This window comes from Dasypus novemcinctus, chromosome 13 (genome assembly GCF_030445035.2).
Source record: "Dasypus novemcinctus isolate mDasNov1 chromosome 13, mDasNov1.1.hap2, whole genome shotgun sequence".
Classification (NCBI taxonomy): domain Eukaryota; kingdom Metazoa; phylum Chordata; class Mammalia; order Cingulata; family Dasypodidae; genus Dasypus; species Dasypus novemcinctus.
The window spans coordinates 105,973,344-105,979,977 of NC_080685.1; the positions used below are offsets into that span (position 1 = coordinate 105,973,344).

The 6,634-nt window shown below is 40.6% G+C and overlaps 1 non-coding gene across 1 annotated transcript; it reads right to left on the reverse strand.

Moving 5' to 3' along the window:
* Positions 1–1,392: 1,392 nt before the first annotated feature.
* Positions 1,393–1,533, reverse strand: LOC111761099 (U4 spliceosomal RNA). The gene has a single exon (XR_009180346.1). It is a non-coding gene; the product is annotated as a U4 spliceosomal RNA (small nuclear RNA).
* Between the last annotated feature and the right edge of the window lie 5,101 nt (positions 1,534–6,634).

Genomic DNA, 6,634 nt, shown 5'->3' on the forward strand with positions numbered 1-6,634 from the left:
GTGATTTGGAAGACTCTTGGCTCCACTCTGAAAACCATAAAACCAAACAGCAGATCTGGGAAAACCCACAGCTGCATACATCTGATGAGAGTCTTAAACTGATTTCCCAAAGATAGGGAGCTCAGCAAAACTCCATGATGTCAACAAAACTAGACCTTTTTTCTTTAAACAGTGGGTATTCTGTGGAAGCTCTAATCCATGTGTTACTGATCCACTTACAGTTAACTCATTAAAATGCCATTTGCATAAGTGTTTCCAAATTTTCATGAACTTTTTTGTTCTCCATCTCTCAAATGGATTTTGTTGGGGGCCGAGTTTTGCCACAGAAGCACAACTCCCAAGATCCAAGTTGTTTTCAAAGCCTTGGTAAATTTCAAGTAGCTATTTCAAACCACTTACAATAGCCTTTCTTTTCAGCAATACCATATATCCTCTTTTAAAATGCTATAGAAAACACTTTCACCACCCACCAGAGTCAGTGGGGCCAGCGCTTTGTCAGTCTTCCTACTTCTTGTATCTAGAAAATACAGTGCCTGACCTCAGGGAGCTTACAATCTAATAAGGATATTGGACATGGGCACAAATAACGGCAAGGCATGATATATTAGCAGAGTGCTAAAGCTCTTACAGGCGTTAACTTATCATCTTAATATTCAAAGTCTTCCTAACAACCTACCACCTCTCCACTTGCATGCAAAATTAACTTCTTTTTCACACTCATCCTCCAAACTGCAGGTGCCATTTCCTCTCACCTGCCATACCTTTCCTGTTCTTTTCACAGTATATCTTCATTTCTCCTATAAAATTCCACCTATCATTTTACTGTAGACTTCCTTATTATAGATGTATTGATACTGGGTAAAAATTTGTCAACCAAGTTGACCTTTTGATAATTGTTTATGTGTGTGTGTGTGTGTGTGTTTTTGCTTCCATAACAAGAAATCTGACCTTATCAGGGAGAAGACACTGTTTCTAATTGGGCCCATCTTACCTTTAAAAGAAAATAACTCAGTATTTTGGGGGGTTGCTAAAGGCTGGGACACTTCCAGATCGTCAATAAACTTTTCACTATGGACCATCACACACTTTGGTAGTAGAAAGGAGCAAAATGGGTGTTTTTGGGAGGGAAGCAGGGTTGAAAGACAAACCTGAGTTAGCCTATGCCCAGCCTGTACCTTGAGTCTCATCTGCAAGTCATGACTCATGTGAGAATGTTTATGAAAACATCTCTGTACCTGAGCAACAAGGCTACATATGCAAATCTTTGGATCCAGTGAGAGGGTAAGAACTCCCAAGCCTATTTTGGGGATTTTTTGGTGTGGTGCCTTTTTATACTCCAAGTGGAAGCCTGGTTATAAGACCCTGTACTCTTTTTTTTTTTTTTTTTTTCAGTCTCCGAAGAGACTGTCAAAAATTGCCAATGCCGACTATATTGCAAGTCGTCACGGCGGGGTATTGGGAAAAGTTTTCAATTAGCAATAATCGCGCCTCGGATACACCTCATTGGCTACGATACTGCCACTGCGCAAAGCTCTTTTTTATATTTATTTTATTCACATATTTAAAGTGAACTCTTTAGCTCATTCAATAAATATATATTGAGTGATACTAATGGTTAACCCTATACCATTTGGCAGGAACATCATTTATACCTAAAGTATAATCCCAGCCCTCAAGAAACTTGCAGTCTCCTTGCTCTTAGATGTATAGGTTCTTAGTACTGAAAAGAACCTGAAAAGTTGAAACACCTCATTACAGAAAAAATTGGTCTAGAAAGGACACGTGACTAGCATAAATCATAACCCTGTCTAGAATTCAGGGTTCTTGATTCCATGCTTTTCTGTTATGTGAAGCTTTGTGAGGTTACCTTGTTTTGTAGTCCTTTTTTTCCTCCCTGGCTAGATTATGGGTTTCTTGAAGGTAGGAATAAATATCTGACATTTATTTCACAATCAGCCTACCCAAGTAGTCATGTATACCTGGACAGATTTAAGTATTCAGTAAAGGCTTATGGGGTGAATAAGTGAGTAAATTAACAAATGAGTAGGTAATTTTAATACAAATAGATAAATGGGTGAGAAAGCTTTGAAAACCCACCTTCCTTTCTATTCCATGCCTCTGTGGTAATTGTCCGTTGGTTTGTGGTTTAGCAGCAGTTGATGGAAAAGAATTAGAAGCTCAGTTGACTCAAATGATTCAAAATGTTTGTGTAAACTGAGATCTCATTAAAGGAATACAGTGTGCAAACCACAGGAGATCATGATTCTACCCTAAACTCTTTTAATGATCCATGCTTGAGCATCAGATGCTAAATAGGCATTTGACAGCAGTCAAGTCCGCATACTTGTCTGTAAGAGCGTCTTTAAACATGTCCTATTCAATTTTGTATACTTCACTTAGTGAAATACTTTCCCTAAAGAAAGACATCAAGAAATGTTTGTTAAATTGGACTGGAACTTAAACGCGCCCAACAGAGAGAGACTAGAATGGTGAGATGATTCAAATGCACGTCACATGAAGAGTGGTTAAAGGAAACAAGGTTGCAGGGAATGGCCTTCATATCAGAAGGGCTGTCCCGTGGAAAAGTGGTTGGATTCACACGTTTCCAGAGGATAAAACCAATAGCAAAGTCTGAGTGAGTGCTACAAATGCTCCAGGAAGATGGACTTAGGGTCAATACAAAGTAAAAAACCATCTTCAACTAGAGAGTTTTTTGAAAATGGAACTGGCTCTCTCCTGAGGAAGTGAGTGCCCTGTTGCTGAAGATGTCAGAGTAGGGTCTAAACGACTTTGTCTGACATGATTTGGAGAATTGCTCTGCACATGTGGGAGCTGTACCAAGCGTTCTTTACGGTTCCTTCACCCCTTGGAATTTAGTGGTGGTGATAGTCCTGACTGTACCACTGGCATGTTGCCGCACATGATTATTCTTGTTTCTTCCTTGGCACTCAGCTCTAGTTGCCAATTTCTTAGCAAGCCATAACTTCCAGTGGAAGCTATTATGCTTTAGCAGATTATTAAAATAATATTTCTCCTTGCTCTCTTGCCCTGAAAAATGAATATCTCCAAACAGGGAATGTTTAAATATACATCCCTCCCCAACACCTAGTATGGTTTTTAATATAAAAAGGCAATGATAGAACATCTATGCCTAATATCATAGACAAGAGTTCAAATCCAAGCTCCAGCCATTACAATTGCACAATTTGCTTAACCTCTCTGTCCCGCATGTTCCTGAACTGCAAAATAGGACTAGTAATGTTGTCTCAACAATACTGGTGAGGATTAAATGAAATAATGCATGTCAAGTGCTTAAGCACAGTGCCTGGAAAATAGTAGATGCCATTGAATGTTAACACTGTGTTCTCTATTGTTAATAAAACAGACAAAATTCATTGAGCTGCTTTGATTTAAGAAGGCAATACTTTTCCCAGACATCTCTTTCCTGGGGCGAGTCAGTATTCCTCCCCGATGGGGAGGAAGAAGCATCATTGGCAGTGAGGGATATGAGGTAAGCTGAAATATTACCCCCTGCCTTCTTTTTGAAATGCAGATTCATCAATCTCTTTGATGTCCATAGCCACTTCCAATGAACATCTTTCAGCATATTATTTGCTTTCTTAACCACATCACTTTTCACTGGGTTTAACATTCCTGGAGGATTCAAAGGATCTGGGCACATTCTTCCAAAATGAATTCAGAAGGTAAGTCAAAGAGAGGGGGAAAACATGTTTGAGGATTCTGGGTTCAGACGCGGGGTGGGAGGAGGTGGGGGGATAGTTGTGACTCAAAGGGCTAACAGTAAATTCAGCCTCAGGATTTCCGTGTGCCAGTCCACTTTGTTCGTGGCCTGATGACTAACCCCAGCCAAGCAATGAAACCAGCTCCTTTGTCTAAATAAATGGAAATGATGGTACTGTGTGCCTACTTTGAGGAAGGGGAGGGACTGTACAAGGAACCACAGGATCTCTTTGGGAAAGCATGAATTGAACGGGTCTTCATGTTTCATCTTCCTTAATCTCCTTTGCTGTCTTATGGGACCCACATTAGTAACAGACTATTTTTCCTTAAAGCTAAGCCCTTAAAAGAATGCATTTTCAAATTATAGTCAAAACTCAGATGCAAAGTATGCCTGGTCAGTGGACCTCTTAATACTGTTTCTAATACTGCACGGCAACATTGAGTCTAGCTCTCTGTTGTGATGTTTGTCTTCGTACTAGACTGCAAGCTGCTTATGGATAGGACCTGACTCACACATTGAGTCACCACAAAATCAGATGCTACACATTGGCTTACCTCACCTCATGTTGGAGACTGGAAAGCTAACAACATTTCAGTCTCCTTTAGAGTCAAGCTCCATGCTTGAACCAGCTTCCACCAAGCAGACCCACCCAAGTGTGATTTGAAAACCACAATTACTGTCATGAGGCTGAGTCATACTCCTGCTGACAAGCACAATCTTGAATGCACTTAGCTTTCTGTTGCAGGTGGTGTCAATGTCTCCATTTCCAGGCTCCAGCTACCTGTGCATCAGTGTCTAGAGGTAGGGTTTAGACCTTTGCTTCCATCCACCTTGACTGAGACAAGCAAGCAGATGGGTGCAAAGCTCCATCTTCCTGATAAAGGCAGAAACTGCTACTCCTTAAGGTCAGCCTGGGGTGGCATTCTGGCCATCATTCCAGGAAGCTCAACCTACAGCTTGTTCTTCCAGCCCTTCTATTCTGTAGGGATCTAACTCCCCATATTAAAGAGCTTTCTGATGGAGTTGTGTAAGAAATGAAGATTAGTTTAGTTTTCACATAAAGGAAGAAAATATTGATTAATGTAACCTGGCAGCCTACTGCCTCAGTCCCCCACTCCCAGGTTAAGCAAAAACAAAGGAAACCAGCTTAAGCCAGTACTATAGGCAGTAAAAAAGATGCCCAAGAAAGAGCGAAGTCAATACCAACTCAGCACTAAATTCCATTTCTTACTTGGCAAAGGTGAGCAGGCAAAAACTAAGATGGTTGTAATGTGATGGGGGAAGCGGTTAATCACAAACTTTTGCGCGGGAAAGTTAGATCTTCTCGGATAGGTTGTAACTTCTGAAGTATCCAATCTATGGAGAAACAGAGGAAGGGCTTGCGTGCTAGGCTTAGGGGTATAAATTGTGTCATTTTTCTTTGTTCAGGGCACCAGCCATGTTTTCTGGTTGTGTGCCCCTTCTTGCAAGATTGAGAATAAATTCTTTTCTTCTCCACAATCGGGTGAGCCTTATTTTCTTCCAGAAGATTTCTTTCCTATAGCTTGGCTGGTTTCTGTATCTGTAACTGAGCTCTGATTTGGTGCTTGCCAAATGTCTGTCAAATGAATAAACTGGGTAAACATTGGTTCCACCCACTGAATCCACTGGATCCTGAAATCACCTGTTGATTCTCAAAGAGAATGATACAGTAACAAGTAAGGATATTTTCCCAGCAGCACTTTTTGAAATGCATTGAAATTAGAATTCAAAAAAACAGTAAAAAGAAACAAAATTACTGTACTCCTCAGGTAGAGTTCTTAAAGCCTTTTTATTATCTAGAAAGCCATAAAGTGGTTTATTATGGTCACTTAGTTCCAAGTAAAATGGGATTTTGATGTATTTTCTAAATGACCACAAAATTGCAGGTAAGAAAAGATTATTTACTCAAGTTTTACATTTTCAGAAAATGGTTTTGTGTAAATTTGGGAAGCTAGTGGAATCATTAGAGTGACTAATCCCTTCAATCCTCAGAGTTGGATCAAAGGCTTGGCCTTTGAAAACATGTATTTAAAATGCTGTTTATTCTTGTGAATCCCACAAAAGTCCTTCGGAACCCTTGAACTTGACTGAATACATTTAAGGTTTGGAGCAGTAAACACCACGCTGAAAACGGTGAAGCAAGGCTTGGCTTCCATTTGTGTGAATGAGCAAGGAGGCAAAGATCTGTCCACTGCATTTATGTGGTAGAAAAACAGCAATGGGACTCCCTCGTTTGAGAGGACTCTAAGATGATTGCGCTTCTTATATTTGAAGCTTCCTTGCTCTGTGCTCTTGCCCCTCACCCCACCTGAAAAATATCCTCTCCTTCAGCAGTGCTGTGCTTTCAGCTATCATGGCTGAATTATCAGCATTATTCCAGTTTAGTTCAGGATTAACTTGGCTTGCACAGATGTTTCTGTGATGGAGCAATGTGATGACTGATGAGAAGAGCTGTGGTCTAAAAGGAGATTGGAAGGGCGCTGACTTGCTTTACAGGGGAGGGGAGGATTAATGAGCCCTTTCTGTAATCAAGAAATAGTCAGGAGTGTTGTTAGGAGATCTCACCCCGTTTTAACTGAATGTGAGGCTGTACTGGAAAAAATATATATATAAAGCAGAGCGCTAGGCCTCCAGTAATGGTCTGGTTTGCCTGGCTGTCACACTCCATCATCTTGGGAAAAGGCATCGTTCCTTCTTTCATTAATACTCTGCTACAACAGATGTTTAGTGAAATTACGTGCCAGGCTCTGCATGGTAGGCACTGGCTATCCCTGGATGAACAAAAGATGCAGTCATTGTGGTTGTGGTGACTACAGTAGAGTGGGGAGAAGCAGACATCAAACAAAATGAACAAGTAGCTATAACACTACA